Source organism: Biomphalaria glabrata, chromosome 18 (assembly GCF_947242115.1).
Source record: "Biomphalaria glabrata chromosome 18, xgBioGlab47.1, whole genome shotgun sequence".
NCBI lineage: Eukaryota > Metazoa > Mollusca > Gastropoda > Planorbidae > Biomphalaria > Biomphalaria glabrata.
This window is the reverse complement of record NC_074728.1, coordinates 4,676,661-4,690,563: the sequence shown is the minus strand read 5'-3', so window position 1 is coordinate 4,690,563 and position 13,903 is coordinate 4,676,661. Positions and strand designations below refer to the sequence as shown.

The 13,903-nt window shown below is 39.1% G+C and overlaps 1 protein-coding gene across 3 annotated transcripts in view; it reads left to right on the top strand.

Moving 5' to 3' along the window:
• LOC106056014 (uncharacterized) overlaps positions 1-13,903 on the top strand; it is a 42,873-nt gene that overhangs the window by 19,880 nt on the left and 9,090 nt on the right. Inside the window, exon 1 of one of the 3 annotated variants that reach the window (XM_056017228.1) lies at positions 12,304-13,016. The exons of the other annotated variants lie outside the window; for them this stretch is intronic. The gene's annotated coding sequence lies outside the window, so the exon portion shown is untranslated. Of the gene's footprint in view, positions 1-12,303; positions 13,017-13,903 lie in introns of those variants that run through there. 3 annotated transcript variants of the gene reach the window in all.

Below are 13,903 nucleotides of genomic sequence, written 5' to 3'. Positions count from 1 at the left end.
CCCTGGTTCAAATCCTGGTGAATACTGGGATTTTTTAAAATTTCGGGATCTCTAAGTCGACGAAGCTCTAATGGGTATTTGGCATTAGTTGGCGAAAAAATAAAGGCAGTTGGTCGTTGTGCTGGACACATGACACCCTCGTTAACTGTGAGCCACAGAACCAGATGACCTTTACATCATCTGCCCTATAGATAGCAAGATCTGAAAGAGGAACTGTTAGCTTACTGTAATGAAGTAATTATGTTTTGAAGTGAAACAGTTTTAAATGTCTACTGCAGTTCCTCCATTTTACTCGACATGTCCAAATTCGCCTCTGATTTTCATTTTTATTCAAACGATTTTCGGAGACATTTTGTCTCCCTTTGTCAGGGGAGAGAATCGCAATTTTTTATGTTAAAAAAATCTACGCATGAGGTTTGCGGGACATGTCCTGCAACATAATGAATTACGCATACTGAGAGTTGCAATGACATGGCGGCCAACACGAGGAAAGCGCAAACAGGGACGTCATTATAACTTGCTGCCACACTGTCATGGAGAACCTCAAAGCAGTGGACATTGGGTGGGAAGAGGCTTCAAACATTGCCAGTTAAATTTCTTGGTTTAGACAGCTTGCTATCCAAAACGCCGAATGGCGCGGCGGGAGGATCTAAATCAAGTGATATCATATAGAACGTTGTAAATTCCGGAATAAAACCAACTATTCTACTTGTAGATTTTTAGTTTCGACATCTAAATCGACGACCATCACCTCTGTTATCCATGGAATATTTATGTGCCTCCGCCTCTGAGGGTGATGAGGCCAATCTTTGCCCGGACTGTTCGGGTACACACGAAAGGCTGACTGGTCGTGTGATGTGAGTTAACACTATGCAGGCATAAGTCTCTAATTCAACACTTTTTCAACTCAGTAGTATCAACTCTTCTCTTCTAACTAAGGATTATCAACGGTAACAACACTTTTCTCTTACTGAGCAGTATCAACACTTCTCTCTAAATCAGCAGTATCAACACTTCTCTCTAAATCAGCACTATCAACACTTCTCTCTAGATCAGTGGTGCCCAAAGTACGGCCCGCGGGCCAGATCCGGCCCGCGACGTGGTTCTATCAGGCCCGCTGAAACGTCAGCACAAATTGTAGACAATCCCCCCTTTATAAAAAAAAAGGTTGAAATATTTTTACAATGTTAGAGCTCTGATAGGTTTGTAACAAGACCTTTATCATTTTTCGTTTCCGAAATGGGACTGTAAATGTAGAATTTACCAAGAAAAGTGAACATATCTTTGCTATTGAAACATAATAATATGCCAACATATTGGATTAGTAAATAAAATGTGGCTGTTTAAAAAAACAACCACATGTATAACGGTATTATGAACAAATATGACGGCACTCTTGGTATGAGCCGCAAATAAAAGATGATTGATGGGGAAAGTTATGAAAAAGAGAAAAGAAAATGAGTTGGTGGTAAAACTAGCGACAATGTTGCTCACATTTGAAGTAGAGTAATGAAGCCACTTTCCGAGGCGGTAAAAAAGAAAAACTTCCAATGTCTAATCATTAATGTAAGTTTCTAATCAAATAGTTTCAAGTCAAATTCATTTCGTTTTTGTACCTTATCGGTCATGTGGCCCGCGACACGAGTGTCGGAAATATAAATGGCCCGCAGGATGAATAAGGTTGGGCATCACTGCTCTAGATCATCAGTATCAACACATCTCTCTAAATCATCAGTTTCAATACTTCTCTCTAATAAATCAGCAGTGTCAACATTTTCAACACTTCTGGACTGTCGTCTCAATGACCCGAGGTACGAACTTTGTCCGCCGCCAACCTGCGGAAGGTTTGGACTACCGCCATCCTGCGGAAGGTTTGGACTAGTTAGTAATACTCTTTAATTCTGAAGGAATATGTTAAACAAATATAACGGGCGTGCTATTTGTATCTGGGGGAGCCAGTTTGGTTTGCGGTAACTTTACTTACAGGTGTTGGCCTATTAAATTTAAAAAGCCATGCATTGAAGGGCTAGGCAATCATATTTCTTTTATAAAAAACTACACAGCGTTTCCTAGGATCTTATTCTGCTGCTGTTTTTTTTTTATATATTTCTTTATTTCGTAGAATTACACAATAAATACATAATCGTTTAGCTTTTGTAGAACTGCCTGTCACATGATCGGTTTCTGAACGGCTGAAATATTGCGTGCGTGTGTGTGTGTGTGTCGGATGCACTTAGCGATATATCGGTTCTGTTAAAATACCTTACAAGTTTTCTGAACTTTAACCTTGTTGTCGAGTGCTGGAAAAACCCAGGGTGCACCACGCGAGCTAGGCCCAGCGACTCAAGGGCCTGCCACTGTTGGCTCTAATCTGTTTACCGGCAAGGTGACAATTTGCAGGAAGATTTGGAGGCCCGAGGGAGAGAAAAATAAACATTATGCAATCACTCTGTCATATTCGCATAGCCCCTTCCCCCCGCCTCACTGTACACACAAACCATTTTAAGTAACATTTCTTCTTTGAGACTATACCAGTCAACGTAAGGGCTCAATTAATAATTTTAGGGTTCAATTGGAACATTGTCAGGGGAAATAAAAATGGGTGGGAGGGGGGTAGAAAGCTAAGGAAAAAAAAAAAGGGGGGGGGGCGGTTAGTCTTAAGGGCAAGAATGCAGTTAGAGATCTCGAGGGAGGGAAGAGACGAAATCTCAGCAAGATTAGATTGAATCTGAATTATTATTTGTTTTAATTAAATCTTGTTATGTCGACTTGGACTCGTTTAGACCTAATTATAATAAAAAAAATGATTAGTCTCATTGTTGAGCGATGACTCATCTATGAAAACTAATGTGTGTGTGTGTGTGTTGGAGGTGGGGATACCAGGGCTGTATCTAGCTCGTCAAGCCACTGTTATAAAATAATTGTCTTGGCCATAAATTCTTACATTTACTAGCAGTCAGTATTCAAGATATGAGACAAGGAGACCAATCATTACCGAAGAACGCACAGATCTAAGAACCTGGAAAAGAAGCAGGCGTATCTGAAGCAGACTCTTCCTGTCCCTGCCATCTATGTGGCCGGCTTTTTAAAGCGATGATTGGACTCCCTAGCCATCTTCCGGTCAGATGAAATGAGATATGTACCCATTTGAAAACGAAAGATTAACTTTAGACTAGCCTTGACATATTAATACAAATGTATTTTTAGATGATATACACCTTTTAAGACAAACAGGTCTACCTAACACCGTTATTTACACACGTGTATACCAGTGGCGTAGCTAGGAATTCGCCATCATTTTGGGGGCCCGGAAGCTTGACCGCTTTGGGGGACCCTGCATTTGCGCAATATTAAATATTTAAATAAAAAAAAATCATTTGCCCCCCTCCCCCAAATGTGGGATCAGTGGGATTTTCCAATTCTCCTTCCTTCTCTCCCACCCTAACTACGCCTCTGATATTATGATACATCTATATGAAATACTGTATATCAGCTGCCGAGGACAGACGTAGAGAGTGAAAGAAAATCTAAATCGACCACCTGTGGACAGTGGTTATTATTGCGTTGGTTGTGGCAAAATATGTAGGTCACAGCTGGGGCTGCGTAGCCATGGGAAATACTGCATTCCTTATTAATCTTCGAACTCGAAGACAAACCTTATATATGATACTTATAGAAATACCCAGAGAGTCAACACAACCACCCTGACACACACGAAACACTCATTTGCCTCTTCTAAAATTGCTTCCGTCTGAGCATGCCTTTGAAGATCTTTCTGTTAAACCAAAAAGTATATCTGAATTTAAATAAATATTTTTAGTAAAGCTAATTTATCAGTCATTATAAATATAATGCCATTTTGTACAAAACCGCTTCATTCCTTAAGATCCAATTACACACCTGGATCGTGGTTCCAATGTGCACTTTTTATAAAAAAAAAAACAAACGCTGGCATCGCAGAAGTTATGGTGAATACAGTAACACTACGAGCCTCTTGATCCAGGGCATTGAGATGAAGTTCTCAGTGGACTCGGGCTCCGTCACCAGCAGCCATTGCACCTTAATTTCTCCATTCCACTGCATCTATTCATGCGATTCAACTGAGATGCATAGAAAAAAGTAAAATTGATATACAACCTCCCACCACTTCCACCCCCCCATCTCTTTCCAAAATTTCCCCCGCCCTTCGACATTACTTTCACTTCTCACACAACTGCTAGGTACTGTAATCCACCAAAGCGTGAAATGGCTGCATTTAAAAGTCAAGTTCTACAAGTCCGTTATGGCAGCTTTTAGTTTTCACTCCCTCCCATCTCTCCATCCTCACCCCCTCCCTCTCTCTCTCTCTCTCACACACACACACTATAAAAAGAAAACGTGGGCGAGGATATTTTTTCTTCTTCTAATGATTTGCATTGAGGGAGAAAAAAAATGCACCAGGGTAACATATCTTGACGAACAAATTAAAGTAAGCGCCCTCCCCCCCCCCTTTTTGGGCATTACTCCGCATTCACACTTTGCCTTTTCACTCCTTTCACTCATCTTTGTTATAACTTTTTTTTTTAAAGTAGGAATAAATAATTCCCCCCCCCCCCCCCCGCTTTTTTTTTCTTTCCTTCATGGCATCGCGCTAAGTGATTTTGGTTTTTTAATTTTTATGTTCAGTAAGAGATACACACAAGAGTATCGAGGGACTTAAGGAGGGCGTGAAAAGACGTTTGGAAAGAAGAGAGAAAGGAGGGTGGGTGGGTAAGAAGGGCGGTTGTTGTAGGGCGTACGGTTTTAGAAGAGAAAATATGGGGGGGGGGATAGTGTGGCGGGGCAGGGGGAGGGGGACAGCGGCTAATAGCAAACATTGCTGACATGCTGAGGTTTAAGTGGTCGGGTGTGTTCCTCCATTCATCGTGCGGGAACTGTTACCGATCGATCTGCCAACATTGGTCTGTGTGTGTGTGTGTGTTTGTGCATATGTGCGAAAAAAAGGTGTGTGTGTGGGGGGTTAACGCTATGCCAGCACGAGTCTCTAATTCAACACTTTTTAACTCTGGAGTATCAACATTACTATGTATCAACACTTCTCTTCTAAGCATTTTCAACGGTAACAGCATGCTTTTCTTACTCATCAGTAGTAACACTTCTCTCAGCAGTATAAGCAACTCTGCAAAAGCAGGACGCGCCAATGGTTGCTACCTACGACCTCTCTTCCCCCCTCCCCCCCCCCCAGCCCCGAGTACTTTCGTACATAATGTGGAAAGGAAAAACAAACAAAAAAACTTAATCATAATTGTTCAGAAAAGACTTTCAGACGTTACTTCTAAAAAGAAGATGATTACGTCCCTACGCGTCATGCATTTAGCCATGCATAGTGAACGGACGTGTGCAGAACAGTATTTGTTCTTTAATCTATTAAAACAGATACAGCTTCTAAGATAATGTTGGATAATATTATAAAGGAATTATTATTATTAACATTTGACTTTTTTATTAAAACTCTCTAAACCCAGTTACAAAAATGTTGTGACTGTCCTGCACAAGTCCGTTCATTATATCAAACAAAGGATGCTGTTTGAGGGACAGGGCTAGGACCCCCCTGTGAGTGATGAATAGGATTCAAGGGATAAAACTGTGCGTCCTATTTACCTTATGGTATTTGTTGGTATTCAACTAGAGTTATTGTGTACCGTTTGTTGACTATCCTCTTGTTGGGTTGTCCCTTAAAAGTTACAGCACTATTATTCTAAAATACCATTCTTTGAAACTTTATTACACTATATTAACCACAGTGAGTTTGGGATCTCTTAATGTTTCAGACACACTATTTCTCCCTATCTCCAACCCCCTCCCTTTAAAAAAAAAATGACTTAAAATAAATATCAGTATTAGTTCTTGTTAACGAAACCGCTATGATACAGCAATCTAGTCAGAAGGGCCACTTGTGAGATTATGAGATTCCCTAAGACTAATCGGCTATCACGAACTTCATTGTTTATGTACATTTTTTAATAAGCTGAATGCAAGCTCAGGAACCATAACCAACAATTAGGTTCGTTATCACAGAGAGTTTTATATTGGTTATCTCTCCCCCCTGATTTTGAGATACCAGTGACATCTTATACGCGGTCCGGGAACAGAATGTTTAAATGCTCTACAGACTCTGCACATTGAACTTAGAGAAAGCCCGACGGTTTATTATCCTTGTATTTAAGAACGTTTCGTCTAGTGCAGGGGTTCTCAACCCCTTGGGGGTCGATTGACGATTTGCCAAGGGTCGCCTAAGACCATCGAAAATATGGATTGTTTTTGTCTATTCTTCTACTGCTGTGTGGATGGGGGTCGCCGCAGAGTGGGGATTGTGAAAAGGGGTCGCAGAGCTTAAAAGGTTGAGAACCCCTGGTCTAGTGGAAGTAGCCTGTTTTTACATAGCTTATATCAGCTCACTCTGTCTGTCTGTCTGTCTGTCACACACCGAGTCTCCGATCACGTTGAAACTTTCGCAAAATTAGTCATAGGCAAGACATGTATCAATTAAAAAAAAGTAACTAATTACTGGTAATTAATTACTTTGTTTGATGCCAACAAGGGAAACCAATCCTTCAGTATTCACAGATATGGCTAAATTTGTTGCGTTTAGTCCCCATCAATAATTGTTAACACTATTACTTCCTCACGCATTCTCCGATCAAATTGATACTTTAAACAATTATTTATCTTATCAAACAATTTATGAATCAATTTTAAAAAATTCCCAATTAGTCAATTAATTATTGGAAATTAATTAATTTGTTTGATATCGATTAAGGGAAATAACTTGTGCATCATTGATAGATAAAATTTTAAGGGCGAAGTTCTTCACCTTTAGAAAAGCTTTGTCTTTTTTTAAAGGAATTTTTAAATTTTAATTTTGATTGTGTCAGAGCTGTATGCAATAAATGTAGATGTTGCTACAGGCAGAATATAATGTGGTGTACGACCCATAGTCGTGGTCCAATAGCTACAGGTCAGGAAGATATACTCATAACAGTACCGTGATCCACATATTATAGTCCACGATATTGCGCTGTACATATCACCTGAACTTCCGTATAATGTTGACCCGTGATAATATCTTATACTAAACTTGTATTGCTGCGATACATTTTAAACTGACCATTTCTTTTAAAAACAGATCGCAATCACCAAATGTTTCATCTTTTTTTAAAGCTTAAATATTATCAAATTCAAATATTATCAAATATCATATCTTTCAGCATCTTCATTGATAAACGCTTCAGAGCAGGTGCGAACTGGCTATATGGGCAAACGGGGCAAATGCCCGGTGGGCCGGTACCAAATGGGCCGGTCTGGTCGCGACCAAAGAAAAAAAAAATTAAATGCAGACAACTTAAAAAAAAAAAAGTGACAGCAGCAAGACACAAAGGCCCGAACACACTAATATATATATAAATTGCGGAGAGGTTTAAAATCCCCCCCCCACACACACACACACCAAAAATATATGACATGACATTTGTGGGCCGGTTTATATGGTAATGCCCGGGCCGGTTTTGATACCCAGTCCGCCCCTGCTTCAGAGTAAGCTTCAATTTTCTTTTCATTAATTTCTAGTTATGGATGAAATAACAAAAAAAAAAAAAAGTTTTGGCTGCCACAGACTAAATAATAGCGTCAACCAGCAGCATGTTCTAGCTCTGAGGGCGTACAAAAAATATTGATATTTTACATTCACTCCACTTGTAACGCCCACCATATTTGCACCATTGTCGTATCCTTGGCCTTGACAATTTCGTTTCCTGGCTCTCCCATTATTGCGTTAGTTCAGTAGCCTCGAGTCGTCTCAGTGACCGCAAGAAATCCGTTAAAGTTTTCTTTTCATGTCGGTTGACGTTCTACAAAGTCTTAAGCTGACATTTGTTCCCATCTACTAGACCTATTGTCTCTGGGGAAGTAGAGCATATAAGGGCCTATATATATATATATATATATTTTTTTTACCTCATCTACTCTATGAAAAACTTTACCGGTAAATATGAACTTCATTGTGCAAGTCTTGTAGAATGTCTTGGGTTAGATAATGGTGTACAACTTATTCATGCGTCTCTTGTGTTCCCGTTACGTAGGATCAAAAATAGATAAAAATTTGAATGAGTCCATTTAATGTTTTTTTAGAACTCCCAGTGTTTTCCTGTGTCTTGAGAGATACTCTATAACCATCGAAGCGCGAGGCCCCACCGACAGCGAAGCTGTAGGCGTTCGCCAAATTCGCCCACACGTTACGCCGCCTCTGTACATACTTATAATCAAACAAAAAAAAAAACAACAAAAAAAAAAAAAAAAAACTATACGCTGCTGACAATAAGTTATTTAAGCTATCAGCTTTTTAAACATTTCTATATTGATCAATAATGTTTACAATTGCCCCTTCATGTCAATTATTTTCTCTGTCACGCAAGGAAAACAATCAATCTGTCATTCTGTCATATCGTCTAAACCAGAGTTATTAATAAGTTATTTTGTGCTTAGGTTATGGACTAAACTAAAATAATTACTAAACAACGAAAAATAGAAAAAAAGCAAATGAAAAATCTTTTTTTTTCCAGAAATTTCTAGATGGGTGAAGTGAAACACCCATATTTTACTTAATCAAAGTGGTTGCATTTTAATAGTTTGAGTTTAAACTTATAAATCTGCGAGTCTTCAAAAAAAAAAAAAAACTGGTCTAAGGGAGACTACTCAAACAAACAACGCTCTGAGAAATTTATAGCAAGGTCAACAACCCACTTTTCAAAAAAAAATCTTATGTGACTTACAGAATGTTTTAGAAAAAGAAGTGTGTATGTGTGTGTGTGTTTAAGTCTGCTCAAGACTATATGACAGGGAGGCCATGAACTGGGGTAGGGAGCCGGAGAGGTGGAAGGCAACCACACACATTCACGTATACGATTTATTGCAGGTTTATTTTATACAATAATTTAATGCAGCAATGTTTAGACACACAATTGTATTGGACATATAGCTCTGAAGTGGCTAGCTATTTATAACACAGGTCTAGACCAAATAGTCACCTCTCTAAGGCTCTCTATTTCTTTTGTTTTTCACATGAAATAGGGCAATGCTTTTTCTCCCCTTTGCAAATTTATGTGATGGCCTTACAAAATAAAAATAACTATGTAAAAAAGGTTGCACTAACCTTCTAAGTGACCCCATTTATCTATGCATAATTCATAAAACCTATAAACTATCGAGAAATTTAAAAGCGAAAGATAGATATAGTCTCCTTTGCAGGAATGCACCGCACTGCCACGGTGTGTGCATACTGTATAGCGCTGTCTACCAGTGGATACCATATTTATTGCACTGGCTCAAGAGAGTCAATTGGTTGTACGCGTTTTACATATGAGCTATTTATTGTTTTAGGTTAGTGAGTCTTGTGTCTGGAGCTATTTAAACCACAATCAAAAGGTCCTTGACCTACATTATGTGTATCTTATTCCCCGTACCATTAAAATGTGTTTTATAGCCAGTGGATTGTCCTGAAAACAATTTGGTGAACTCATTATAAAATACTTTTTTTATGATGACAGTAAAATAAGTATTCTTAGGGTCGTTTTAACAGCTTAGAGTTTAAGGGTGACGTTTTTTTGCACTAATGCAAAACTATTGAGATAGATCACTGGGACCTTCAGAGACTCATCACAGGGACTTTCTGTCGAGGCCCTATGGAGCCCTATCATGGAGGTCACCATTGTTGCCTATTATTGATACCATGGAGACCCAACAATTATACCATTCAGACCTACCACGGAGACCTACACATGAGACCTGCCATTGGCTTATTATGTAAACCTATCATAGAGACCTACCAGTGAAGGACCTACCATTGAGATATGTCATAGGGGCCTACCATGGAGACATGACTAAGAGACCTACCAAAGACACTTGACATTGAGACATACCATAGAGACCCACCATGGAGACTTACCATGAAGACCTATTATAGAGGCCTACTGTTTCTTTAAAAAAAAAAACATACTTGTTGTACATATGGACAGCTAACAAGGGAAGAATGTTTTTTTTTGTAACTAATAAATATGCAAATATAAGATTGTCAAATATATATCACTGATTAAGAATAATAATACAATATGATCAAAACATAGTTATATACCCACGGAGGATATAAAAATAAACATCATTAAAAAAAAAAAAAAAAAGCAAACAAATGAAATTCTGGAGGACTAGGAACGATAACCAGTGTTAACTTTTCGAGAAATGTACCAAAAGTGTACAAAAGACAAGGGCCACATTAACGACCCTACTTCACTCAATGACTGGTAATGCGAAGAAGATGAGAAAAAAAAATTGAGACTATTTGTTATCCCTCTTTACCATTTTCTCCCTTGTCTTTCTTATTGTAGTCAATTCAGATATCTTAGAGTGGATAGTTGATAGGAGTTATCTTTCTTAGTGGTCTCCTATTGTGACTGAGATTCATACAATTTTCCTTTCCAGTTGTTAGGAAGCTTAAATTTCAAAATTTAATATTAAAGCAAAATATAAAAAATGCTTAAAAAAAAAACAACAACCTATTCTAAGGGGAAGCACTACACATGGCTCTTCAAAATGTAATTTATAAAGTGATTTAAATTGATTCCATGATGTGTTATGTTAATTTGTAAATGTAAATTTGATTAGTACTTCGGGGCTCCCAGGGCGCCATATTTTTCAGTCCTCACGCAATCACACTGCGGCACCGGTACAAGAAAGGCGCTTTGAAACTCCCCCCCCCTCCCGTCCCGGGATTTCGTTCCAATGAAAGATTGTAAGCTTAACACACGTAACGAGGTGTTGATTAAAACAATTAGCGTCTCTCTCTCTCTCTCTCTCATTGTGGTCGTGTGGGTTAATAATAGAGAGGATGGAAAGACGGGGAGTGACGAAGAGAGGAAAGAAGAGAGAGAGAGAGAGAAAGAAAGAAGGGATAGAAAGAGAGGGTAACAGAGAGCTAGAGAGAGAGAGAAAAAGAGAGATATGATAGAGGGAAAAGAGACGATGATAGAGAGGGAGTGAGAGAGAGAGAGAGAGAGAGTGAGAGAGAGTGAGAGAGAGAGAGAGAGAGAGAGAGAGAGAGAGAGAATATAAAATTTGATAGTAAAGAGTAATTAATAAAGAGTAAAGTTGCTCAGTGGTTAAGCGCTTTGCTTCCGAACCTGGGGTTCTGGGTTCCAATCTCGGTGACGACTAGGATTTTGAATTTTGGGTAGCTGACTTAAGTTGGGGAAAGTAAAGGCGGTTGATCGTTGTGCTGGCCACATGGTACCATTGTTAACCGTAGGCCACAGAAACAGATGACCTTAACATTGTCTGCCCTATATATCGCAAGTTCTGAAAGAGAAAAAGAGACAATAAGAGTGAGGTTGGTGAAGAGAAAGAGTGAGAGAGAGAGTGAGAGAGAGAGAGTGAGAGAGAGTGTGAGTGAGAGAGATTGAGAGAGAGAGTGAGAGAGAGAGAGAGAGTGAGAGAGAGAGTGAGAGAGAGAGAGAGAGTGAGAGAGAGAGTGAGAGAGAGAGTGAGAGAGAGTAAGAGAGAGAAAGAGAGAGAGAGTGAGAGAGAGAGAGAGAGTGAGAGAGAGAGTGAGAGAGTGAGAGAGAGAAAGAGATGAGAGAGAGTGAGAGAGAGAGAGAGAAATAAGCGAGAGAAGAGACTCATAGAGAAGAGACTGAAGCAAGTGATGCAGAGATGCGGGAATCCTTGAAAGACAATATTGAAACCATCATTTCTATTTAATTTGCCAAACACTGGACAGGGTGATGGGCAGGAGGAGGAGGTAGACACTAAAAAGTCAGTCGAACTTTGTGAGGTGAGAGAGTTTCTGTTATCTGTAAGAAGTTGTGAATGAATAATGGGAAAAAGTAGAGGAGGGGGGGGTGGGGGTAGTGGAAATGGCAAATGTGATAACACATTAGAGTACTGATAGAATTAAGTATTCGACTGACCTAGTTGTTCGGACAGAGAGGGAGAGAGATAGGAGAATGAGAGAGAGAGAAGAGAGAGAAAGAGGGTAAGAGTAAGAAAGAGAGGAAGAGTAAAAGAGAGACACAGGGAGTGAGAGATAGAGAGAATGAACGAGATTGAGAGAGAGAAAGATATCAGAAAGACAGTAAAGAATCACTAGTAATGAATGTGTTATAATCCTTTAATGAGGTTTAGAAATGAAGAGAGAGAGAAGAAGAAGAAATTGGGCTGACATCAGTAACGGTTAACAGTATGTTACAAAATAGTGTGTGTTGGGGGGGGGGGGGGGAGAGGGAACGATGTGACATGTTTTAAGGGGGGAGAGGGTTGTCGTTGCACCAAAGGGATTGGGTTCGAAATACGGTACCAGCACACTTTAAGAAGGTGGGTACAATTTCACCGAAAGATTGATTTCCACCAATTCGTAAGCGCCCCCTCCCCCTCTCTCGTGCCTTTCTTTTCATTTCTTTCAATTTAGAAAGCACAGTCTCTCTCTCTCTCTCCTCCCTCCCTCCCCCTAGGTTCCACGTTCAAACGCAGGAATTAACGGTGCATGCTGAGTTATCATGGGCAGGTAATTAGTTTGTTTGCGATTCTTATCGCCTCCCCCTTTTGTAGTCGTAATATTGAGTCTTGCAATGAAGTTAGGGGGGAAAATAATCAGAGAAAAAAAAAAGAAAAAGAACAATTAGATTGATGTAATAATTTGACCATCGTCGGCAAGAACTTCACAAGAGTCTCTGCCCTTTAAATATCGTTCGCTGTGAGCCTGGTGTGTATTAGCCGTTGCTTCAAGTGCCAGCGTGAACTCGTGTGTTGTTCTGCAGTTAACACGCCTGTACTGAAGATTTAGAGTCTAGTTGATTTCCCTTACAGTCTTTCAAACAATGAGGATTACAGCAGCAGAGACTAGGGTCCAGTAGAAAGGATTTTCTATTAGATCTAGAGGGATTCCAAGAGATGAGTTTTCTGACTTTCTTTGGCTTATTATTCTAAGACTCAACGTAAGTAGACCTACTATACTTGAGGTTACGATAGTGTAATTTTGGACTAAGCCGCTATTTTTTTAAATTTTTCTTTTGCTGTCCGGTGGCGTTGCAAAGGTACCAGGCGGCCTGGGCAGCAAGGCTTGTAGGCAGCCCCCTCTATCTCCATAGTTATTCATATTTGTATAAGAACAGTTACCAGTCGGCAATAAAAAAAAACAACCTTACATATTATGTAAACGAAGCTAATTAACGTAGCAACAGATATATAGATTATAGATAATATTTTATATAGTGTTATGATACCCATTTCTTTCGCCTCGGGCGGCTACCCCACCCGCTCTTCGTTCGGTACGCCACTGGTGCTGCCCAAAACGTTTAGATGGAAGATCAAATTTTTTTTATCCCCTGTATCGTGATTGAAAAAGACTTAACACCTAGACGTAGATTCTATGTAATTCACTTCTTTTAATTACATGCACATAGATTGGAACCATTTTCAAACACATTAAAAGTCTTGTATATATAATTTTGTCTTTCTAATATAATGTCTACCATTACTGTAAATGTTATAGTAAATTATCAAATTGACTCAAATATATATTTAGTATTAACTTACATTCTATGTAGCATGTAGTTTGCAATCTTTAAATTAAAATGATCGTGAAAGCTTTTATAGCTCCCTATGGCTCCCTATGGAACAACACAAATGCACTAGGAAGTAATCTGATCTTCAACTCTGAAGGAACATCCGAAACATGTAAAACATTTTACAAACATATTACAATGCATGATGTTAATTAAGGGGAGATAATGTGACTTATTGAAGATCACATATTGCCAACGTGATTAACTCTCCTTACATTGTATCTTATATTAAACTATAAACTAGACATGCTAAAATG